The sequence below is a fragment of the Euprymna scolopes genome, chromosome 3 (assembly GCF_053919585.1).
Source record: "Euprymna scolopes isolate OS-2025 chromosome 3, ASM5391958v1, whole genome shotgun sequence".
Taxonomy (NCBI): Eukaryota; Metazoa; Mollusca; class Cephalopoda; order Sepiida; family Sepiolidae; genus Euprymna; species Euprymna scolopes.
The window spans coordinates 73,937,630-73,965,044 of record NC_136484.1 but is presented as its reverse complement, the minus strand read 5'-3'; the positions used below and the strand labels follow the sequence as shown (position 1 = coordinate 73,965,044).

General features: G+C 33.5%; 1 long non-coding RNA gene across 2 annotated transcripts in view; it reads left to right on the top strand.

Moving 5' to 3' along the window:
• Positions 1 to 27,415, top strand: part of LOC145256268 (uncharacterized) — a 78,213-nt gene that overhangs the window by 11,122 nt on the left and 39,676 nt on the right. The window contains exon 2 of one of the 2 annotated variants that reach the window (XR_013863951.1): positions 11,382 to 12,335. The exons of the other annotated variant lie outside the window; for it this stretch is intronic. This is a non-coding gene — a long non-coding RNA (uncharacterized LOC145256268). Of the gene's footprint in view, positions 1 to 11,381; positions 12,336 to 27,415 lie in introns of those variants that run through there. 2 annotated transcript variants of the gene reach the window in all.

Below are 27,415 nucleotides of genomic sequence, written 5' to 3'. Positions count from 1 at the left end.
TAATATATATAATATTTATATATATTATATTCATTACATATATATTATTTATATTTATATATATATATAATAGTCTCTTTGTCAATTTTAGATTATAAGGCCTACAATATTTGATAGAAATGATCCACTAATCCCGAAGAGTAAGAACCTTGTTTACCTCATACACAGGCACATATTTCATTTGTTTACCTTTACAGAATTATTTTAAAATATTTAAATATATGAACAAAAAATAGTATATGCCTTGCAGAAATTAAAGCAAGAGTACACAAGAGTCTTCATTTATTCCTGGATCTCGTTTGACATGTCTGCTAGTTCGGAAGATATGAGATTAGGCATGGTAGACCATTCTTCTCTTTCCCTGGGGGCAATCAATCGGTAAAGCAGAAAATCATCTGGAGTAAATTAGCATCTATTAGAATGATTAAATCCTAATTCACCTTTCAAGTTTTGTAGTTTCTTTTATTAACATGATGATGATGATGATGATGATGATGATGATGATGATGATGATGATGATGATGTCATGATTGTTTTCTTCTGCTGGTTTAATTTTTTAATGCTTTAACTGGATTCATTAATAGCCAAGAGATTGACGTTGCGTTTAAGGTGTATGTTTTACTGCATATCAATCTCTTCAGACATATAATGTAAATCACAATACCAACAAGTGAAGCATGCATGGCTCCCTCCCGTGAATCCACAGTAAACGAGGCATAAAAAATGACTAAGTTCAACATTTGCCCCTCCCCATTTAGCCCCCAAAGTCCCAAGGGCACGTAAAATCCTGGTGAAAATAAACAAACGGTGCTGTTTTAGGCCTTAACATATGTAAATTTGAGTTCTGCACCATGCAAAAAAAAAAAAAAAGTTCTCAAGGCCTTAACATATGTAAATTTGAGTTCTGCACCATGCAAAAAAAAAAAAAAAAGTTCTCAAGGCCTTAACATATGTAAATTTGAGTTCTGCACCATGCAAAAAAAAAAAAAAGTTCTCAAGGCCTTAACATATGTAAATTTGAGTTCTGCACCATGCAAAAAAAAAAAAAAAAGTTCTCAAGGCCTTAACATATGTAAATTTGAGTTCTGCACCATGCAAAAAAAAAAAAAAAGTTCTCAAGGCCTTAACATATGTAAATTTGAGTTCTGCACCATGCAAAAAAAAAAAAAAGTTCTCAAGGCCTTAACATATGTAAATTTGAGTTCTGCACCATGCAAAAAAAAAAAAAAGTTCTCAAGGCCTTAACATATGTAAATTTGAGTTCTGCACCATGCAAAAAAAAAAAAAAAAGTTCTCAAGGCCTTAACATATGTAAATTTGAGTTCTGCACCATGCAAAAAAAAAAAAAAAGTTCTCAAGGCCTTAACTGCTAAATAGACATGCACAGAAAATTCTGGACAAATATGGTAAATAGTCACAAAATTGGAGTGTTTTTATCAGCCCTAAAAGAGCCACTGAGGCACATCCAAGAGTTATCAAAATGTTTTATAAAAATCCAAGGCATCATTTTTTTTAATAAGCACAAAACTGTCAATTTCAGCCATTTTAACCCAAAAGGCACTTCTAGGGGACCAACCCGAGTTTTCCCGGAAAATCCATTCTGTTACTTTTTACTCATATCATGTTTAACGTTTGTGCAAAATTTCAAAAAATTCCGAGGCCTAGTTATTGAGAAAAGTGTAGACAAACGAAAGAACGGACGGACGGACGAAAGGACAAGGATGAATTTACAGATTCACCCTTCTTTTGTCGGGGGACCAAAAATCGTATGAATCGTTGTATTACAAACTTTTTTGATCTGCTTCATTATTTTTTAATGTACATTACTTTCACAGATTATTTGTGGACTCAGATACTCTTAGAAGAAACAACTTGAAAGTTCCACATCTCTAGTAAATCGACTGCTAACATATAAGTTATTCTGGTGGATTTTACTCCAATGTGTTTGCTACACACAAACATTGCGCAGCTGGATAAGATATGTAATTGAAGAAATTGACTGGAATTTCAATTTATTTTGCAAACAACAAAGTGATAATTTTTGAAACGGACTGAGTAATCAGAATAAAACATCGATGTAGCAGATAAATTGATATTTTTTGTTACAAGGGAGTTACCACTTATCAAAGCCCAAAGACCACTTGAGGATAATGGTTAAAGAGTGAACGGTGATCACTGAGACACAGCATAAGAATCTGTAGTGGTGGAAATTGGGTAGAATTTGATTATTTAAGCAGGCAGCTCAACCAGAACTTGTTTACATTTGATTTGAAGACGCCGATATTGTAGTCAGCTGGAAAGCAAACTCACAGAACAGAGTTCCATAGGCGGGCAGTTCTAGGAAATAAGCAATTCAATAAAACGTTGTAATAGAAAATATGGAATGACTCTGAATAATTCATGTTTAGTCATATATATATATATATATATATATATATATATATATATATATATATATATATATATATATATATATATATATAAGGATCCTTCACTAAGTTTCCAGACATTTTTCGTACAGGGATTTAAAATTGTTGTAGACTCTTGAAAATTCAGTATGTTATTGCAATACATCTTATGAGGTGACTGACCATTTTTTTATGATTTCAAGTTCAAATGAACAGCTACAGCAGGAATTGGAATGCACTCTACTAAAGCCTAATTGTCACAGCTTGGTGAATTTCAAAAATGCAATTTGATCGTGAGGAGACTTTAAAAGAACGATATGCAATAAAATTATGTTTTAAATTTGGAAAAAAATGGCACAGAAACGTATGGAATGCTTCAGACTGCTTTTTGACCATCTTGGATGAATCAAACATCAGTTTTTGAGGAAGGAGGTGTGGGAAGAGTAAGGAAGCCAGAACGCCAGAGTTGATTGACCAAATACAGAATTTCAAGGATGAGGACCGCCGCGTGTCTATAGAGAAAATAAGTGCACAGTTTGATGTCAGTGGTGCGGGAACTGTACACACAATTATTCGTGAGAAACAGAAGACCCAAAAGATTTATGTGAAATTTGTCCAAAGGATGTAGTCCAAAGGATGTAGTTTTCATTGTCACAGACTATTTGATCAAGACAGTTCCTAACCCTTCCTCTAGTTCAGACCTTGCTCCCTGTGACTTTTGGTTATTCTCTCAGCTCAAGGAAAACCTTAGGGGCTGTCGTTATGAGACTCTTGAGGAGATGAAAGAGGCTGTGACGAGGGTCATTGACACGCTCACACAAGAAGATTTCCACGGAGCCTTCCAAAAATTGTTGGAACGGTACACAACAAGTGGATTGTAGCTGGAGGAAATTACTTCAAAGAGGACTAGAATTTCATATGTTTACTATTAATAAAAGTGTCCATATTACGAAATACTGCAAACTTATTAAAGGCATCTCGTATATATATATATATATATATATATATATATATATATATATATATATATATTGGTGTATGTGTGTATGCATGTGTATAGATTTTATTAATTGAATAATATAAAGATAAATATTTTATATTAGATTCTATCGTGATATATTGTTAGATATTGTAAATAAAGCATTAATATAAGAAGTATTGAAATGATGAAAATAAAATTGGGAAATTTATAAAGCTTTTTTCATCAGAAGATGAAAACCAATAAAATAACAAATTACTGAAAATTTGAAAATTTGCAAAATTGCAAGCAAAAGAATTTTTTATCATCTGTTTAAAAAAAAATTATGAAGGAAAATTTCTGAATTGTGTAGAAAACATTATATTTATGAAAATATTCAAAGAAGCAATTCGAAAATCGTAGAATTTGAAATGGTAAAGTGGATTTAAACAGTAAAGAATCCAATAGAACCCAACGCCAAGATTCTGTGTATATAGTGAATGATTCCAATAAAATCCGAACCCAAAAGATCATATATAAATAAAGACATCAATTACTTGCAATTTTTAAAAATGTATGCAAGTCATGAATTTGTTATTTTATTGATTTTTTCCTTATGATGAGAAGAGATTATCTCCGAAAATCCATGGATTAAAGTTAATTTTCTTAATCCTTGCTTGAGCACTTAATGATTTAATAAATTTTGTAAATTTTCTTTTTAAATAAATAGAGAAAAAGGGTTTTTAATATGAATATCAATACAAAGAAAAAAAATTATAGGAGTATAGATATATACTCCCTTGTACATATATTGATTTATTGTTTCAAATCTCATAAGAATTTGTCCAATGGCTATACAGGTGCATACAGCTACATATATATACTCTTCCCTTAACAATTGCATATAACCTCCCGACACAAATATTTGATATATTGTGAATGTGCCTTAAAAGGTAAGTTCGTTCTTTTGATAATGCTTTTTTTTTCATAAGAAATATATACAAAGCTGTTGCTTTGTTGTATAAAGATAAAATAGTGAAATTATAAATGAGGTACTTTTCATTAAGTTAATGTTGTTTTGATAAAAAGCTTCTGTAACTTGCAATCTGAGCATGCTAGGAAATTTAGAGCCAATTTAAATGACTTTCTATTCAACAGTTTAAATGCTTCCAATTTCATTTCAAATTTCGAAAGGTCAAGATTAACTAATTTCTTTCTTTTTTTTTCGAATATTACAAAAGATTAAAATGGTTGACTTGTTTATGAATAAACCGTAAAGCATTCTGGTGGATTTATTTTCATCATTAAATTATTTTTTTCAAATAGAATTTTGAACATTGGCTTCACTTTATACTACTGCATTTTTATTCATATAAATATTCGATTAACAGTGAATAAAAAATGGTACTTGTGCAATTTATAAACTGTGCTGAAATAATTATGTTATTATTTGAAAGCCATTCTGAATATGGAGAGAGGAACTTTGTTGACTATTCTATTCTTTAACCTAACAATTTAATAAACAAAAGATATCGTAAAAATTAAATTTAACTTGAAAATCCTTTGTACAAATAGCATGGTCCGTAAACGACATAAATAGCAAAAAAAATAATTAAATTAAGTGTGATTATCAAAGTCATGTTGACATCAAAATTACACACACACACACACACACACACACACACACACACACACACACACACACACACACACACACACACACACACAAGAAGTGGTCACACAATTTTATTTCACACAAACATTTCTTCTTCTTTTCTCTAGATTTATCTTCCTGGTAATTATAGATCGTTTGCTTTTCAAGATTCTTTGCTATATAAAAAAGAAAGAATATTTTAAAACTCCACAGAAAATCTGAGCGGAGATTTTATACCCAACAACATGAAACACATGTCTCAGCCCATAAAAACTTTTACGTTGTATTTCGTTTCCTAATAAACGTTATCACGCCATATGCAAATATTAGATTAAACATGCATGGCGTTGCCACCGTAGGAACTCTCGAGAGTATTTATCTCTGTCCCGATTACGTGACAGAGATGAAAATGATTAACGCCACCTTCACCCTTTACAGACGTTTCGTACTGAGAAAATCAGCTAATTCAGGTAACAAAGATGACCCTATTTACTTGTCTCGTCACGAGGACAGAGGGTCAGCTTTTAATGTAAGGCAAATCCAGCTCCCTAAAAAGGGGATCTATGAAGTAGGACAAAAATAATAATTGTCTTAGTCGAGAAAGGCCTCTTCTTTGTAAACTGGGGAAAAGCAGATGGAGTGTAACATCAGAACAGATGCTACACTTTTATTCATAGGGCTAGAAAATCGACTCAATCGTTTGCAAGTGTGAAGAGGAGGAACATATGATGCCACACTTGTCTGCCCTCTGCTGCCTAAGCTGCACAACTTGAAACATCTTGTAGAACACAGCAATAATGCAAAGAGCTGCGTACAAAAGTGGGAAACTGTTGTATGAAAACGTGATTCAAAGATATGCAAAGAAAACTTATTTGTTTGCAAAAAAAATATAAACAAATTTTACTAAATTTGGAACAAATTAGGCACAGAAGTATTCGGAAAGCAGGGTCGTTGCTCATCCTTTTTTTATTCTGTTTGTCATTCCTACTCTTTGCCAAAATCATTGCACTACCACAGTTATGCTAGTGGTCATTTCACTTAAAATGAATTTAGGTAAAACTGGCACCGGAAAAAATGACATGGTAAAAATGGAGTCGATAAACAGTGGAAAAAATGTGAAAATCTAAATAAGAATCTCACAAATTATTCGAATTACTGTTCTCATCTTGAGTATTTTCACAATGTTTCAACCAATGCAATATCCAACCTTGTCTAGGTGTCGCTTGTCGAATCTTTTTGCCAGACTTGGAAATTTGAAGGGAATTTCAAACAGCACTCGTTATTAAACCCATGAGGTTAGCATGCTTTAATTCGTTAGCCATGATTGGGTAGAAGTCTTAAGTAATTTGCAATTGGATTCTGAGTATCCTCCACACTGAGAATTGAACATTCAATGTCACTTATAACTGAATTGCACATAGCATTTTATCCATTACGCCATGAGTTCTTCTGTATTAAGAAAATAAGAAAAGTTTAAACTTTTTTTAAATGTACCTATTGCTCAACTTCCCTCTACTATTTTCAACTCATTTGTTTTTCTATCAAATTTTGAAACTTGATAGAAAACTAGTAATTTTCTATTTTTATTTTACTAGTCATTTCCTCTGAAGAGAAAAGCCTAATTTTGGAATAAGAAGGTGTTTTTTATTCCTTGTTTAAATTTTAATGAACTAATAAATAATGTAACTTTTAGTTTTAGTTTTCATAATTTCCATTTATCTAATATTAATGTTCTGTCTATAATATCGAGCATCCATTAATCAAGAAAATATTTATATTTATATTGTTTAATTAAATACTTTTATTGTTTTTTTCATCCCAAACAAAGCACAGTACCACTTTGATGTAAGGGCTACTATTTGAGACATAATTTGCAGGAATATTATGTAGGAGCAACTGGGCTTATGAAAAAGAACTTTAAAAAGTACATAGCAAGCATACCCGGTGAACCAAGTGCAAGTGAAATACAAACGATTGCACTGAAAGGGACGGCTAGAATCCTGAAAAGATCTCTTGGTTGGACTCACTAAAATAGGGGTAAATGTCAGACATCTGGTTGGATGTCCCATCCCCTAGAAGAAAAAGTTTAAGAAAAATGAAAAATAGAGAGTTGAATAGCAAGATGTCTGTTTGCATTACACTTGAACTTCTGCATTTCAATATAGTCCGGGAAGCAGAAACCCAGAAAAAATTTTCAAAGTTTAGCAGTCTGAAAGAAGAAACTAGATTAGAGTAGAAGGCCTTCTGGCATCTAGAGATCTGTATTGTGTATAGGTGGGACCTTGCTGCTTGTTGGGTTTGTCAGAGGTAATTATGCTGAGAGGGTACAAGGACTTAAAGTTCGTTGGAACACCTTTCATTAAAATACCTGTAAAACAGGCACAGGGATGCAACATTTCATCGATGGGACAGGGGTTGGAGTCAAGTTGACAGTTCGGGATCTATTAGGTTAATGATTCTTAATTTAACCCTGTTTAGGAATAAAAGACTAGTAGCAGATACCCTAGTCAAAATGTGGCAACAATACTCCAACATGGGCGAATAGTGGTCATATAGAGATACAGGATACTTTTTAGTACGGTAGAGAGAGAGTTCACCTTCTTTGCGACATTCAGAGACATACCAAAAATAGGATCCCATGGAGTGTCATATAGGAAGCTGCAAAGCACATTACAATCAATCCTCTTGTAGTTAAATGTCTTCTTATGGAAGACAATAGAGACAATCAATTGAACACTTAACAGAAAAATCGATCTCAACATCATCAACAACATGATCAGAAGAACCCAATGGAGGAGAAGGGGAAATAGTACATGATTCAGGAACAAAAGTGAGAAAAAGATCAAGTAAAGATGGTTGATGAAGGTCATTATCAAGAAAACGTGTAAGGAAGGTAACAATTTGGGATAAGCTATGAAACAGAAAAGACAGATTTCACCAGCAAGATCTGTGTGATTAGAATGGTGTGCATTAAGTCACTGAAAACAAAGATACAGCTTGAAAGATGAAGTTTTAATGCATTATCAGTACTGTTGGATATAGCATCATTAACAAATAGGAAGTGGAGCGCAGCAAAGGCAACATCAAACAAATAAAAGGACATCCATGAGATTCAAGATTGGGAAAATCCTTGTGGAGAAAAATAGCAAGAACATGCAAATGTGTGGAAGAGTCTAAACAGACAAGAGGTAAATAACCCTCTACATGTACATCGTTGCTGTCAATAGAAGAATCTAAATTTGTCTCACAAAGAGAAAGAATGTTAAGATATTGGTGCAAAAGAAAGGACTAAACATCAGAAAAGTTTGACCTGAGACTTCTGATGTTATTATACAAAACAGTAAGGTGCTTGTTGTGTAGGTCTGCAGAAGGCATGATAAAATATATAAACAAGTAAAAAGGAGATAAAGGTAGAATAACTTCAAAACAGATAAAACTTGAAAGAGACCCCACCACCAGTGTTCAATCTCCTGAGTTCCAAACAGGCTAACTAAAAAGATAAGCCCTTCAAAAGAGCAATAGAGAAAAAGGGGGTTACTAAGCTGGCCAACAAAAAAATAGTTATGTAGCTAATCAGAAACCAGTGCATCTATCATAACTACATCACTCTCCAACAAAGACTAAAGATGACATTCTCTCCAACAGTCAAAATACCAGAGTGGCATTTCAGAAGATTCAGTGTCAAGAACAACTGAAAACATAAGTAATACAAGGGAAAATAGAAAATAAAAAATAAAAAACCTGTGTCAAGAACGACCAAAAGCAATATAATACAGTTGAAGAGGGCAAGAGAAAATTGAAAAAAGAAAAAGAAAGAAAGTTTAGACAATACGAAAGGATTCTGGTAATAAAATAAACGAAATCAAACTTGCATGATCCAAGTAGTGTAGCCGAAATGAGATTAGCGCCCTCCAAAATGCTGTTAAGTTTTGTAAAATTAGCGTTAGTAATATATATATATATATAATTTTTATAATAAGAGATGAAATAAGATGACATATATACTAGGCTTTTTATCCTGCTAAAAAGGGAAAAGGTTACTGCTCATTGACTTAGAATGAATGCATTATGCCAAGTTGATGGTTGAATATGGTTAGATTTGTATTTTTGCATGAAATATTGATTCTTATTAATCTCTAACTGGTAAGCGAACGATCCCAAAATACCTAGTTTGCTGTACCTTATCATAACGAACGTCAATACAAAATTTCAGCCAGATATCAGTTATAGATATAGAGAAAAAAAAGTGGAACAGAGAGACAGAAAACAGACACACAAACACATATATATATTATTATTATTATTATTATTATTATTATTATTATTATTAAAAATAGTAGAAAACCTTTATGTTTATTTTTTCTTATGGTATTTTTGTGTTAAGTTTTAAAAAATTAATACAAGTTCCGCATGTATCACGAACATTTTCGATTCTTTATCGAATTATAATCAGGTGTAAAAGCAAATGATCGAAAATCTGAAGAAAAGAAGAGAATTCTAACTAGTAGCTAGGCGTTTGAAGCTAGTTGAACGCTGAGGGAAAGTTTTCACACTGTTCCAGGAAAGACGTTAAGAATTTAAATCTTGTGATTCCAGAATTAGCGTCACAGGATAAAATTGTATTGCGTAAAGCATTTTAAAATATTATTACTGGTTTTGTAGGTAATATTATTTATTGTAGGTTGTCGAATTTTGATGTAGATAGATTCGAGTATTTTTTAGTTGGTTTCAGAATGTATAATTTTAGTCTTATTAACTGGTATTTATCTTAATCTGAGGGAGCAATTATGTTTTTGTAGATGTTGATTTTAATAAAAAAAAAAGATCATAAGAAATATTGAAAAAATAAACATGGTATAATTAAGAGAAGCTTTTCCTTCTGTTTAACAATATCTGCTTAAATTGCATAAACACACACACACTATATATATATATTGTTTGCTTGTTTTTCTTTTAATTTTTACAATAAGAGATGAAATAGGATCATTGTTTGAAACAGGAGATGGCACCATACAGAGTATACAAAGATGTTTTTCGTAGTTGTACTTTTTACCCATTTAAGATAAATGAAAATAAGCAGTCTGTGATGAAGACAAAGACATCGCTCTCTGTCTTTACTGTCTGAAACATACAATGGCCAAGCCTATTTCTTCACCAGAGTTAATTCATATTGAATGACGTTTAGTCAAGCTGAAACGAAAATCTCTTCTCAATACAATGTATTCGATGTAACAATGAAACCTGATCTCTTAGACCTCGACTCTTCTGGATCAGACATTATCGATTGTTCACAGTATTGGAAGACGTTATTTCACAACTTATCTTCAATCTTAGAAACTTCATCGTCTCTAGGAATATCAGGAACCGTCAAGCTAACCGCATTATTTAATAGTGTTAAATTAATATTTCTTGTAGGAATTCCAAAACAGCTGCTACCATCCTAGAATTAATATTCAAGAATGACAAAAAGAAAATTAGGCTCGGATTTATACACAAATGGAATTACTGAATATTCTTTTTCGTTTCATAAACACATCACACATTTTAAATTATAACGACTATGGTCCGTTAGGGAAAAAAAAGAACAAAACATTAATTTTCAAATTCATCAATAACAACCATTGTGAAGATACACATGAAGAAAGTCGGAGGTTACATCGGCCGAAACTTTGTGGATGGGTTTTCAAAAGGTCCAATATCTGGACGAAAAACTTACTAATAAGTAAAACGTTGCATACATATATATGCATATGTATTCACATATTAAAGCTTCGTCCAGGTTAAGTGTTGACTTGTTCTCCATTATCAGCAAGTCACACTCATTATTTCATTTGAAAATCCTAGAAACTATATATATTAACTCCTTTCTTTGTAAACAAGAAAAAAATCTTTTAGGACTTAATGTGGTTTCTATTTCATTATTTGATCTTTCCCTATTTAATCCCCCCCCTTTTGTGTCCCTCACCATATTTCCATTTCATATTATTGTTTTAATCATAAATCACTTTAGCTCTGTTGAGCAGGGCGTGGAACTGGTCAGTTGGCCCTTTCACTTTTTATTTTTTATAATTCATTATAGTAAAATTTGACCTTTATTTAACTATTATGAAATTTTTTACCCCCCCCCCCCAAATGTCCACACACACACACACATACACACGCACCACACACACACACACACACACACACACACACGCACCACACACACACACACACACACACACACACACACACACACACACACACACATATATATATATGTGCATTCATACAGGGTGGAACAATAAAATTTACTGCCCTAGAAAATATGACATAATTCCATTTCCGTTTGATGAAAACCGATTTTCTTTTTTTGTTGCAGACCATTTACTAGTTGGCTAGTTGTGTACAAATCCAAAGAGCAATTGAAGCCTTCTGTCATGTCTGAAAGTGACACAATGTTCAACAAACGAGATCAGAAATATACCGCTGAACAACTCATGCTTTCTACTGATCCAAGTTATGACAACAGGACCATTCCCAAGACTCTTAAAATGCAAATCCGGACAGTTCAATGCTTGAGGGCACAGCTCAACACAGTTTCTGGCCACGGTTATGATCTTTGGAGTAGTTTCAAGTGAAGGCCACATCATGCCACCTCACATCTTTGAAGTCGGCTTGAAAGTCAACCCCAAAGTATATGTGGATGTGCTGAAGAGTGTGGTGATCCCTGATGCAATCATGTGGCCTTTGGCAGACCCTGGGTGTGGCAGCAGGACTGGGTGCTAGTCCACGAGTCAAAGAGACTCAGGCTTGGCTTCAGAAGGAGTTCTATGACTTTGTACTTTTCTCTCACTGGTCCGTTCCTTCCTTGAGCTGAACCTGCTAGCCTACTTTGTTTGGTCATACGTCGAGAATATCACCAACATGACCTCCCACAATACCAAAGCCAGCCTGATATCCACCATCTGCTGTGTATTCGCCGACCTCCTGCCAGGACTTAAGGAAAGGCATGCTCCCTGTTCTGGACCCATATTAAGGTCGTGATTGAGGTTGACGGCGGCTATATTTAATAGATATCACCTGTACTACATAATCAATTACCTGAATTGAATTTTTCAATAAAAGTTTTAAAATAAAGATGTAGTGTTGTTTTCTTTAGGACGACAAATTTATTTTACCACCTTGGGCCAGAAGTTAGAACAGCCAACTAGATAGACTATCAACTAGATGGTTGTAGGTTCAATCTCTGGCTAAAGATGGGTGCTAGTCTAGCCGCACTGATGAGCTGTGATACAACAAAACAATCCGTATGTGGATGACTCTCTCTCTCTCTCTATATATATATATATATATATATATAAAATTTATTTATACAAACATTAATGGCTACATATGTGCATACATGTTTCTGTAATCACCTGCGTTGGGGGATTACGTCTTCAGGCCAAGAATTACCGTCGGCCTGAAGATGTAATCCCCCAATGCGGATGATTACAGAAACATGTATGCACATATGTAGCCATTAATGTTTGTATAAATAAATTTAATATACCTGCTCTGTTCACTCATTGAGCACTCTTTTGGTAGACACATGTTGTTTCATTGGATGTACTTCTAGGAAACTAAACTCTACTGGCTATATATATATATATATATATATATATATATATATATATATATATATATATAAAGAAGATCACCAATGGTCTTTTCAGGGTTTAAACACAAAGTCAGGAAAAGTTTTGTAAAGCCAGTCCACTGGGAGAAGTGTATTTTGGCCTATAAAAAATTCTTAAGCAGACTCATCACATCCTTTTGGCAATTAGTAATAAATTAACCCCTTTCTAAAAGAAAGAAAGTAATGTCTGGGAAGGTGTACCTCATTGAACTGCACAGAAGAGTATCTCTGACTGCAAGTTCATCAACTGCTTAAAAATGACTTAAACTTTGTTGAACTGATTGTCAAAGACGTATGGCAGCTACTCAGTACTGTGGTAATGGATTTTCCTGTAAATAATACTAATTCTTTTTTAATTATTCAGAAATTTTGCTGCTAAATTTAATCGGTCAAATTGTTTCTAATACCGTCTAAAGATGCTAAAAAGAAAATAAACTTGAAAAGGTCATTATATTGTCAGTGTTCCACACTTGGACCGTTTTGCTTTTAATAGTTTTATTTAGATAAATATTTTGACAGATGCCCTTGATGGTCGCATGATTATCAGTCAAAGGTTTTGACTTCATTCAGATAAGTATTACTATTTTTAGTGTGTTTTTTAGGCAACATAGTAAAGTCAACTGATTTACTCCTCGCATATGCTAAAACTACTTTGATGATGGAATGAGAACGCATTTCTTCATTGCAGCGAGAATTGTCACTGAATTCACTTGTAAAACTCCCCAAAACATCACGTGAAATATATTCTTTTGTACAGTTGACTTTAGCGAGATTTTATTATTACTACAAACACGAAGACTATACAAAAATGATGAAAGTCATCAAAGAATAGTTTACTTAATACTAGCATGGCCACCCTGTGTTATCCCGGACAACAAGACAGAAGCGTTAAAAAGTGTGTGTAATATATTTCTTTTAAAATGTCTTTCTCTTCATAGCTCTTTCTATTCCCCATCTTTGTCTATCTATATTTTCTCCCGTCCTTATTCGCTTTTTCTCTTCTCTCTCCTTTCTCTCCTATCCAACTACTTCTCTCTTCCTCTCGTTATTACATACTCTATCACATTCTTTGACAAGTGGAAAAAAATCGTTGACGAATTACTAAATAACATTAAAATTGTGTTAAATGTCGATCCTCTGATTATTTTTTCTGTTGACCCCAAAAGAATAAATATTTTTAAGATAAATAATATATCAGCTTTGTGAATGTGTTTTGTGTAGTTTTTGGCATTTAACTAAGCGCACACACAACTTTACTTTGTATAATAGATTGCTTTATATTTTTCAATTTTTTTGATGAGGATTGATTTATTCATATTATTTAGATTCTTCTCATCTTAAATGTTATTTACACAACATTTCGGTCAACGTACTCTTCGACCTTCTTCATGTATCTTGTCGAACTCTGGAATCTTTCTGTCAAACTTAGAAATCTTTATGTTGAACTCGGAAATCTACATAGAATTTCAAACGGAACTCTTCAGTGAATCTATGGGGAGGCGGGCACCATACTTTCTTTTTGTCAGCCATGATTGGTTAGAAGTCTCAAGCAATTTGCAATTGTAATTTTGGGTCATCTGCACTGAATATTGAACCTTCAATCTCCAGGAATTCAATTCAAACTGCGGGGTTACCAAAAATATATTGGGTTAGCAAATAAGTTCTCAAATTTTTTTAATTTCAAATTTTCAATAGAAATAATTAGTAATTTAATCTCCCTTGTTGTTGTCAACTTGTTCTCAGTGTTTAACAAGATTTTCAATATCTAAACGGTAGAATTTTAAAAACAAAAATAAATAAAATTAAAGTAAAACCGGTGTGTTGCTTAAAATGGTCATTTTTTTTACTTGATATTCCATTTTGATAATTAAAAATTTAATGGAAAAAGAAAGTATATTCCAAGATAGCAATCAAAACTATCGAGCACATAATGCCTAACATTTGAATCTAAAATTTATGGTCATCATCATAATTATGTCCCTTACTGGTTAGAATGGCAGCCGTGTACAAAAAATATTTTCATATTCCTTCTGACATTTTGTCTTTCGTGTGTTTGATTTAAAAACGTGCATAATATGACTATCGCAAAAGTGAACAATTCCGCAGAATTTGAAAATAATTTTAATTGTTTTAAAAAATTTATTATTATTCATATTTTGTGTATGAATATTGGTACTGCTGATTTTATACCGATAGGCGGATCATAACAAATGAATATAGGCTATCAGTATAATGTTTTCTTAGTCTTCTTGCACTTTCCACAAGAATTTGGCAGTTCCCAAGAAGTCAGTCTTTTGAAGTACTTCAACATTGCAATGGATCCCACTTTTCTCGATCCACTTGTCAAATCCTTTTCTTACACTCCTCAGAGTTTCCATCACAATTCTTCACCTTTCACAATAAATACTTCTACTTTATTCAAGTTTCACAATCTTTTTATTTCCCTTTTCAAGTCTTGGTACTTTTCGACCCTTTTCTTTTTCTTCCACATTCACATCAACTAGCATTGCTATATAAACGATTATCGCCTTGTGTTTCTTTTTCTCCAACAAGACTAAATCTGGTCTCCTTGCTTCAATCACATTATCACATCAGATATTCATATTCCACAATAATCTCACATAATCACTCTCCACCACCCCTTCTGCAACATACTCATACCATTTTTCACTGCATTCCAATCTTTTTTCTTGTATATATCCCAATAGACATTTCTCACAATATTGCCATGTCTCTTGTATTCCTTTCGAGCTAACTTCTCACAACTGCTGACGAGGTGTTGTACATTCTCACCTTTCTGTGCAAACAATCAACATGGGGGACGTTCAGCCGTTTAATCAACGTGATACTTCACATACATTTGTCTTGCCCAACCTTCAAGTTACATTTTCACAACCATCACCAGGTTTTTCCTTTGTCCATTGCCTCTGGTAAATCTCTGCTGAACTGGTCATGCATTTTATTCTCAATCCATTTGTTTTTCATTTTTTGTTCGTTTATTGCTTTAAATTTCTTGCTTCTTACTAGTTTGCTCTCTTGCAAATTTTAAAATTTTGACACACCCTTTATAAGCTTTTCCTTACAGTTGGAGACATAAACTTTCAGACTATATTCTTTTTCTTTTACACATCGTTCTACACCTATTAGTCCTCGTTCTTCCTCTTTTCTTTTCACATATAACCTATTACCATCACTCATTGGATGAAGAGCTCCATTCATTGGTATTGTTTTCCTTGTCTTCCTGTCCATATCTTTCAGTTTATTTTCTTTCCATTGAATAATATTCACTCCATATCGAAATATAGCTACTGCCCATGTGTTTACTGTGGATAAGTTTTATTACTTTACTTTCAACTATTTTTCTCCTTTTCAAGTTCATTTGTTTACAAACAGGAAGCCCTTTATTTGTTAGGCTGTGGTACCAGTCCTGGGTAATCTCAGGAGGTCAACTCTACTTGGTTTCGCCTTCCTTATTTGTGGAGGAGTTAGTTTATTGCTAGTTGCCTAAGATGCTCCGAATGCTGATCGTGCTGCCCAGGCAATTTTTATAAGCCAGAATGTTCCTCCCATCTTCGGCTTTGTGCCACCCTTTTACTTCGGTGGGAATCAAGTAAATATCAACTGTTTAATATCAGATTGTTTTTATAGTGTAAAGTGGGCCAGACTTAGTCTGAAATAATTGTAAAATATATGAATATATGAAGCAAATAGATTCAACATCGACGTCAGATTAAATCGATATTGATACCACAAGTTTACACATGTTGCAAAACATTACTGTTTACGTTAAATATTATTATGATTATTAAAAATGACGATGTGGAAAATAGCTTATGCAGGTTTGCTATAAATAATGTGTTCTATTTTTTTGTATTTCTACATCTCGCTTTCAATGATTATTGCCTATGTGACTTTTCTTTTCTATTATTTTTGACAAACGAATATATAGTACATAGGCCCCTCCTTTAAGAAGAAGATATGCCTGGGAAGATGATCTCATAACGAACGAACAGACACTAAACAACCGTCTTCACAAAGGGAGAGATAATGTCCAGGAGGATTGTCTCATGGCAAAGAAACGGTTGGACACTAAAATATCCCCTCCAAAAAGAGAAGATAATCCCTTAGAGAATGATATCATGACGAACGAGCATATTCTATACTACGCCCTCCCCAAAGGAGGAGGTATTTCCCAAGATGATGGTATCATAGGAAAGGTACAGATACTACAATGCCTTCATCCTGAAAAATCATTGAAATCAAGTAAATTCGTCTGAAATAATATAGTAAACTTAATTAATCATTAATAGATAATACAGTGATAGTACATAATAGTACTAGTTTCATTTCGGCTTCAAACAGAAAGAAAAGATACCAAATCACCATTGGGGATATATATATATGAGACAATATCATGAAGTTAGGATATCATATAATATAGCTACATAGTTATTAATATAGAGATTATCTTTCTAAATATAATCATTTTACCATATAATATCTATGACTGAGAAAATTTGATTTACATGCAAGTTTTTACTTTATATGTTTGGCTAAAATAGTCTATTAGTTGAATTAATTAAATTTTATCAGAACAAGCCAAAACCTCTATGGTTCCCCGACTGATGCCTTTGTTATGTTTTTGAATAAAAGGTAATGAAGCAACTTTAGTAAAAGCCCTATAACCACGGCAAGGTATTGCTTCTACATAAGTTTTTATTTTTTAATTATTTTTTTTATGTTCTAGATGTTAAAATCGGGAGGGGGTCATATATCTTTTGTTATTTGTTATAATATTTAACATATATTAATATAATAATTGTTATATTTTGTTATTTTATCGATATGAAGTAAATGAATCAAAACAGACATAAAGTAATCACACATTAAAGTACAAAACAAGCTGATCACTAAATAGGATGGGAAGCCACAGAGCTGGTGAAGAAAAATGTTCTGTATTAAGAATTAAGTCCAATATACCACGTTCAATTTGAGTGGTGTAATTTGAGTGCTGAAGAAAATTGTTGAGATCCATTAACGGATTCTATTAGTGCCACATTGTTTGCAAGAAGCTGATCCAAATTGAAATCACCCAACAAAAGTACCAAGAGGCAAGTTGTTGAACTCATTGGTGAGAAAGATTTATAAAATTCCCTAGTGGGCCAGGCTGACAGTACATGAGCATACAACCAATTGCATGTATCAATCTATGAATATATAATCAATATTTGTAAAATCGAGTCTGCAAGAGTTCTTTCCCTTATACTGTTAGCCAAAATCAGTCATAGAACTGTTACCTATTTTGCCCATTTAAACCCCTGGCCTAATGTAAAACATTGGGCTAAAACAGCCAGATGATACTGTTTCATGACAAACGATGCCTTAATTATTTTAAATTCAGTATCATTTAAACCCTTTATTTAGACATATGTATGAATTTTAGGAGAAAAATAAAAATTCGCCTCAAAAGGTGTGTTTTTCACCCCTTAAACACCCTGGGGCTTAAGCCCCAGAATTTTCCCCAGGTCAAATATTACATTTCCAGATGTACATCCATGTGGTCTTGCTTTTGGGTAATTTTCAGCAAAATCTAATAGTTGGAAAAGATTTTGTCCGGAAAGTGTTATTTTGGGCCATTTTGATCCCTTCTGACCCCCTGGGGACGTAACCAGAATTATTAAAAACATCCGAGAATGTTATGGGTAATTGTAACTTCATAGAAAATTTCAGAAAAATGTAATGAGTTTTTGAGAATTTGAGGAACGAGTGGACGAATGGACAAGGGTGAATTCCAAGGTCCAAATCTGACTAGGTCAGCGAACCAATGACTAAGGTTGATACGTAGTAAAAGAAAACAACTAAATATCTGTTTCTCTCTCTCTCTCTCTCTCTCTCTCTCTCTCTCTCTCTCTCTCTCTCTCTCTCTCTCTCTCTGAATATATGTCAACTGCTATTGAACAATTAGAAAACTGTGGTTTATATGAACGCTACCTACCTAACTGTTGTGGTAGGGTCTACCTAATTAGCATACGGAGTGTCAACTATATAAATATGGTTGAGAGAGACCCAACGAGAGATTCAGAGAGACACGAGATCGAAAGTTGACGACCACCCAGCCGACACCTCCTCCAGGAACGATCTCCCTATGACTATACCAATGTAAATATTGTATATACTTTCTTGTTTTTAATATATTTGTTCTACTTCACTTTGCGTTGTAACTATTTATTCCATGTGTTCAGTCGAGCTTCAACAATGACGATAAAGGATTCAGAACTTTATGATATATAAAAGTCGTTAAAAGACGACTAAGCATTAAGGTATTTTCATTCAGAAAAAAATATGTCGTTACACTAACAACGGTGACTTTAAATTGAAAAAGTTATCTGCAACGAACACCATAAAATTAGTTTGACTACTAAAACATACATGGAATTAAAATACGCACAAATACACTTAACTTTGAAAATGTAACGAACTTTATAAAATTTATTTTTTGTTTGTTCAATTCTCTAGTAACGAATTTACTTCTGATAATAAATCAAAATCGGAAGTGTTTTCGTTAAAATACGCGAACAGAAGTACAATGAAAAAAGAACGAACGAACAATGACAATTGCTAAAAAGAAGTTATAAAGACTCGTTCTTTTTTGTGTTGCAAGTGAAATAATTCATACTCGCAGAGAGTAAAAATAAAAAATAAATAAAATTTCACCGATAGACTCTGTTCCCAAAATATAAAAGAATATCAAAAGTTGATTATCACGGACTTACGGATGTCAAAAGCAAGACATGAAATAAAAAAGACGAAAGTTGGTTCAATTTTTTTGTTCAACTTATATTATATTTGTGGCTTGCACAAATTAAAACAATATTTCATAGATACATCTATGGTAGGCACTTTATGCTAGAAACGGATCATAAGCCTATTATCACAATCTTTGGGTCGAAGAAAGATTTATCCGTTTATTCGGCAAATCGATTGTTGAGATGGGGCAACATTCTTCTCAATTATTACTTTCACATAAAGCATCTATCATCTAAAAACATAAGCCATGCGGATCAGTTTATCAAGACTCGCACCAGTTCAAGACGAAAATTTCAAAGAATCGATTATTGCAACTATCAAAACAGATTATGAGGTGAAAAGCCTGATAAACAACATTGTAAGAGAACTGCCAGTTACACTAAATGAAATCAGAAAGAAAACTGAAAATGATGATTTTGTTTTAGACATAAAAAACAAAATTGTAATAATGATACAAAAAGTGCAAGAGACCTATTCAGTATGTGACAGAGTTTTATTATAAAGTGAGTGAGTAGTAGTTCCGAAAAGGTTGCAGAAAAAAAATACTGCGGGACTTTCATATGGGTCACCCAGGTACCAATAAAGCAAAAAGCTTAATGCAGAGCTTTTTATATTGGAAAGGCATGGGTGTCGATATCGCAAACATGGTTCATCGATGTAAAGGGTATTTCTTAGTAGCAAAGGCTCCACCTATAGTACACAAACCATGGCCCAAGACGAATCATCCGTGGACAAGATTACACATTCATTTCACTGGTTCAGTAAAAGAATATTGTTGCTTAATAGTAGTAGATAGGTTCACAAAATCGCCAGATGTGCTGCAAGAAGCCAACGGCGAATATCATAACAACCTTTCTATATGAACCATTTGCTCGGTTCGGTGTGCCAGAGTGTATTGTGAGTGATACTGAGACGCAATTCACTTCTGAAGAGTTTAAGGATTTCTGTGAGTTATACCAAATTAACCACATGACAACACAGCTGTATTATCCAAGGTCCAACGGGGTCACAGAAAGATTTGTCAACACCTTAAAGCGCGCCCTGAAAAAAGCCTTCGGAATTCCAATGGATAAGGTGCTTCAGCAGTTCCTACAAGCATACAGGATTATGCCGAACCAGAGAACACCCTCAAACCTGTCACCAGCTGAATTAATGTTCGCCAGAAAAGTTAAGTCATTATTTGACAAACTCTTGCCAAAACAGAATATAGTAAAGAATGCTAGGCATACATCTAGAAAAAGATTAATCTTTGGAGAGAAGGTATTTTTCAAGTGCTACAAAAACAATGTTGTGTTCTGGGAGCGAGGCATAGTGGATAAGAGAATCGGTGACATAATTTACATAATTAAAGGACCGAAAAATTCTCATAAAAGGCACCAGAACTAACTAAAAAAATGTTACGCACAAGAGCATGAAGAGAGTATACTGGATGAGGAGGAAGATCCTAAAGAATTAATTCCTGAAATTTTTCAAATGGAACCTCCATAAAATACTCTTGAACCTAGATCTGGTAGGAAATGAAAGTTCACGGACCCATTGGACATGAATAAAAAATTGGACATGAATAAAAAACGTAAAAAATATTAAAAATTACACTTATGGACATATTCATATAAAGTATGCAAATACCCCATAATCAACGAAAATACCCCATAATCATCATTTCATATATGAAGTCATTTGAAATCCGAAAGGGACTCCAAAGTTTGGGAGGGGGTGTTGTGGTAAGATCCACCTAATTAGCATACGTGGAGTGTCAATTATATAAATATTGTTGGTACTGTAAAGAAGGGAGAGACCCAATGAAAGACTAAGCCAGAGACTCAGAAAGTCATGAGATCGAGAGTCAACGACCACCCAGCTGACACCTTCTTCCAGGGACGGTCTCCCCATGACCATACCAATGGACTCTATGTAAATATTTGTATATACTTTTTTCCTTCTAATATATTTGTTCTACTTTACTTTGTGTTGTAGTTATTTATTCCATGTGTTCAGTCGAGCTTCAACACTAACTAAAGCGTAGCATGAGAACAAATATACTGGCACAACATCCAAGTATATATATATATATATATCTTGTACTATATATATATATATATATATATATATATATATATATATATATATATATATATATGGGGGGGGGATAAAAATCCCAAAGAAATGTATTGAAAAATAATCAGAGATAAGTCATACTTCCATGGAAAGTCTCTCTTTTTTAAATAGATATAACTATTTGTATAGGTAGAATAAAGTTGTTATAAAATTTAAAATTCATATTTAATATCCTAAGTAGATAATAGACTTACAAACAGACAGGCAAAATACACTCGTATTATTATAGATATAAAAATACAAACATGCATGGGCAATTATTTTTATTGAATTGATTTGTAGAAAGATTGATACACACACACATACACACACACACACACACACTTTTGGATTCCTTGAAAATCCTAAAATTCCTTAACCAATGGAAAAGTAATTATTCCGATGTTGAACATCATTCTATAAACCCATCAGTTGTGCAATCATACAAGATTATTTTTAAAGGCATCACTTTGAGTGAATGGAAACTTTAAAAGCTGCTGATATTTCATCTCAAAACATGTTGACGTATAAAAGCATTTTCTTCCACTAGGCTATTATAATTAATGATGGCAGTTCACCAACTTTACTATTCCAGGAGGCAGTTTTCCATGCCAGTTTAAACTCTCACGTCTGCAGAAGAAGAAATGGTTATCATATTTTAAAATGTCACTTTGTAACTTTGACTTTTGGCCAAATATACCTTTCCTTGTCAGAAGGAGAAAGATAATTGGGCTTATTGTGAGATAGATATCATAAGAAAGCATTCTTACTGCACAAATCCAAACAGCTTGGCAATGACATTTAGCTGACCACAAATTATATTACAAGGCCAAATAAACAACATCAGAACTGGATTTGTTTTTCATTTTTTGCATAAGAAATATATTTTAAATGTTATTGTATAAGTAAACCATTATACTTATATACTTTTTTGAAAAGATGTTACCAATTTTCATTTTACTTCAGTCAAAGTTCTCAGACATCCAGGAGGCGCCTTCTTGTGGCTAACACTTGATCTCTATATGAACATAACTATTCGAATGTTCCATTAAAGTTCTCCTTTATCTTTCAAACATTGAGTCAGAAGTTGAGAACATTATTTCCCTTTCCTTAATATATCATTTTAAAATGTTATAGTATATCTTTCATTTTGGTCCTTTGATCTTACTTGATTCCAGGGCAAGAATACATCTAGTCTGGTGGAGTGTCCAGCTTTGTGCTGTAATATCATTTGGAGAAGGTGCACCATTCCTCATGAGAACCAGTGTGGGTTAGCCATATCGAGGATATCTTATTTGGACAACGAATACTATGTGATTTTGAATATTTACTCAAAATATACTTGTAGCAAAAACTATCCTCATGTCAGGTTGTCCTGAAAACCCTTATACAGAGAAATCTTAAACACTCAAAGAAAAGTATCTAGTAGATATTCAAGTTCTTTCTAGTTACCAATTCTCTCTTTTTTTTTTTCATTTTTCTTAAACTTTTTCTTCTAGGGGATGGGACATCCAACCAGATGTCTGACATTTACCCCTATTTTAGTGAGTCCAACCAAGAGATCTTTTCAGGATTCTAGCCGTCCCTTTCAGTGCAATCGTTTGTATTTCACTTGCACTTGGTTCACCGGGTATGCTTGCTATGTACTTTTTAAAGTTCTTTTTCATAAGCCCAGTTGCTCCTATGATGACTGGTATAATTGAAACGTCTTTTAATTTCCAATTTCGTTTCATATCATACATAAGTCCTTGATACTTTGTAATCTTTTCCCTCTCAACTCTGTTAAGCCCTGTATCATTGGGTACACTGACCTCTATTACGGTCGCTTTTTTGTTTGCTCTGTCCCAAATCACTATATCTGGTTTAACAGCTGCATTTTCAAGATATGTAGCAGTAGGGATTATGTAGTCATAGTGAATAGTGTAGTTGTCATTCCCAACTGTTCGTTCGGGTATATGTTCCCAGGAGTTTTTACTACACTGAATGTTGAGTTTCTTACATATCTTCCAGTGAAGGTATTTGCAAACTCCGTTATGGCGATCTGTATAATAACCGTCTCCAAGTAGGACTTTGCAACCAGAAATCAGGTGGCCCACACTCTCAACCTCAGTGCTACAGAACCTGCATTTATTATTGTTGCTTAGACCACACATCTTTTTGAAGGCGTTTGTCATGAGGCCCTGGTCTTGTGCAGCCAATATCAACCTCTCTTGGTCGTAATGGAGGGATCCTCTTTTGAGCCAGTCCAGGGAACCATCCCTATCAATATATTCTTGGGATAGTTCAGTCGGTAGGTATTTTGCCCGTTTATGGTTGGTCCATTCTTCTGTTTTTACACTCAGTATGTGATCCCATATGCCACGGAAGTCATTCATGGTTGTATTCTGGGTTTCACGACACCAAATGTAGCTTGATGCTACAAAGTATGTATGCATTCCGACTAATTGCTTTTTTAATCATTTTATGCCCACGTTGTGTTTAAAAGATTCAAAGAATTTTTGGTGCTAACGCAATTTAGTTGAAAACTTGAATAACTTGTTAATTATGTCGGTAACCAGAATTTCTTAGCACTTTATAAGGTTTATAGCTAAAAAATGTCTTACCATTCTTAATATTCCAAATCTTTTGGATAATTCACAGAAATCTTAAGATAATACTCGGTACATATACTCAGCAGGTGTAGAAATACCTGACATAGAACCCAAGTGCGGTATTAACCTCTCAGCTACAACAAAACTTTGGGTCAAGATCAAAGTGTAGTATCTGATACTACACTTCAATTTCTTGTTTTCTGTTAGTGGTGAAAAAATCCTGCACGACTGAGGCAATTTTTATTTTTGTTCCTTTTCTCCACATTAAAAAACGACCCTGGTGTCTAACTCTGCCCTAGTGGGGAGGCAAAGTAAATAGGAAAAACAAAACAAGAAAAATCGGAACTATAATCGATAGCAAATATTCATTAAAACACAGATATGTAACAATAATAGAATCAGAAAGTTGTGTAGCACTTGTTAGAAAGAAAAGAAATGTTAAGAAATGATGATAAGTCTTGGTTTGGTTTTAAATTTACTTTTTGCTTTTATTCGTTCTAATCGAATTTTTAAAAAAAATTCTTAAAGCTTTTAATTCCTGTTTTCAACCAGTTGCTAGCTTGTTTATACATTCAAGAGAGAAAGGGAGAAGTAATTTTTTAAGTAAACATTGCATTTTTTTTTTTGTAAAGCTTTATTCACGTAAATAAGATTCAATTTGCATATTTTATTTCATATTTTTGCAAAGTTTTATTTATTTGTTGTTTCGATTTTTACAGTAAGATTTACCTGATCTGTGGCAAGAATGGGAAAATGTTTCAATCATAGTCATTTATTTTCCTAGTTTTGCATATGAATTACAAAATATCTTATATTTCCCCCAAACCTCTGGCCTTGATAGAGGGAAAACTAAAACTTGCTGCTATGGTTGTAAATGATCTGAAACAACGGCAAGGGGAGGCTTGATTCCAAATATTTCTCATATGTTATATCTTCCCTCTTTGGTTTTCATACATAAAGTAAATTTTCAGTATATAAGGATTATTTGGTGCTGGAGATATTCATAATCGTACCCTATTTCCAAAAGAGGGGAGATATAACATATCAGAAATATCTTATAATTATATAGATTTACTTCAAACGTGATAAAACTATTATTTTCTTGCATAAAACGTAGTAAAACTATTATTTTCTTGCATAAAACGTAGTAAAACTATTATTTTCTTGCATAAAACGTAGTAAAACTATTATTTTCTTGCATAAAACGTAGTAAAACTATTATTTTCTTGCATGAAATGTGGTAAAACTATTTTTTTTTTAATTATATTTTGGCAAAAACATTTTTTTTTAATTTTGTATTTTTAAAGATAGAATTTTTTTTTAATTATATTTTGGCAAAAACATTTTTTTTTTAATTTTGTATTTTTAAAGATAGTTTTTTTTTTTTTAATTATATTTTGGCAAAAACATTTTTTTTTAATTTTGTATTTTTAAAGATAGAATTTTTTTTTTATGTTGAACCTTAAGTCTAACATTAACTCTAATGGAAACTTATATTGACTTGAATAATTCCGATTCACGGAACAGACTCAAAATAACCCTGCTGGTGCTAAGTAGTCTTTGAAGTCTAGTAAACATTACTAAATAATTCATAAATACCATAACACTAAGAAATTAAGGGGAAAGAAAAAGTAGAATAACTACAGTAAAAAGTAGAGTGTAAAAAGAAGTGACATGCAATATGGTTTCCATTCTGCTAGATCTACAGCAACTCTGCGAACGGTTGTATCTCATTGGATTAGCAAACCTCTCGATGAAGGCTTCCTTTCTAGGGCAATTGCCCTTGACATATCAAAGGCCTTTGATAGGGTATGGCATAAAGCCCTACTTCACAAAATCTCCAGCTACAATATAGCTGGAAATGTCTTCTCAATTATTAAATCATTTCTCTCTGATAGGTTCATGGGCAGAAATCAGAAGCTTACAGTATTAATGCTAGAGTCCCTCAGGAGTCCATCCTGGGCCCAACTCTCTTCTTGATCTACATCAATAATCTCCCAAATCACATCCTAAGATCACTTGTTGACATTTATGCTGACGACATTACCATCTATGGCAACACTTCAAAGGCCGGAAATGACGAAGTTCTCTCTGATTCTCTTTTCTCTGATCTTGATGACATGGTACAATGGGGAAAGAGGCCGCTGGTTAATTTTAATGCATTTAAAAACCAAGCTTCTATCTTTCTATCAACAAAGCTCTGATCCCCGTCTGGCAACAATGGAAATGAATGGCTCTGGTCTGGGCTTTGGTCTCTGGATCATAGTGATTGATCCAGGTTTCATCCTGTGTAATCAGTCTTTTGAAAAACTTTGACTTATCTTCTTGGCACATCTCCAAATTCATCCTTAAGCACTCAACACGTTCTCACTTCTGGAATGGTGTGAGCAACCTGGGAATCCATCTGGCAGACACCTTATGCATATGCAAATGGTCATGAATGATAGTTTCCACAGACCCTGTACTAATCTTGACATCTTGGGCTATTTGGCGAATAGTAATGCTCCGATCTTCCAAAATGGCAGCCTTAACTTGACGGACAGATGCCTCATCAATGGCAGAAGGAGGATGACCACGTCTGGGAGCTGTTTTCACAGACTTCCGGTCATGTTTGAATTCACGATGCCAGAGTTTTACAAGGTCATATGATGGAGTATTATCACCATAAGTTTCTTTCATTTCATCAAAAGTCTCCTGTGGTGTGCGTCCTTTCAAATACAAAAACCGGATCACTGCTCGACATTCAACAGGCTCCATTTCACACCTGACTCAGTTCAAACACCTGTAAAACAGAAACCATAATTAGTTCAGAGCTGTAATTTTCCACATAACCCGTAGAGATATAAATCATTGCACATGCAAAATTTCAGCTAGATTAGACAACTGGAACTGGGTCAGGGGCATTACTTATTGCGCGCCTCTCGTACACGCTTCATAAAAACGACGCGGGGGGAAAAAATATTATGCTTCGCCAGTATTCACACTAATGTTCATATAAAATTATAAAATGGTGTCAGCAATTTCTTGCATATAAATTATCATTTTTGATGACCTAAAGAGAAAAAAGCACACTACCAATTACTTTTTATTAAGATTAATAGATTTATTTCCGATCCACTTCACACAGTGGAAGTTGTTTGACTTGCTATTTGCTTTCTCGCTTCCTCTCACCATTTGAAATGGTTTCGTCCATGGACTAGAAAAAGAAAAAAGACACTTTATGTTTACCCAGAGACAGAT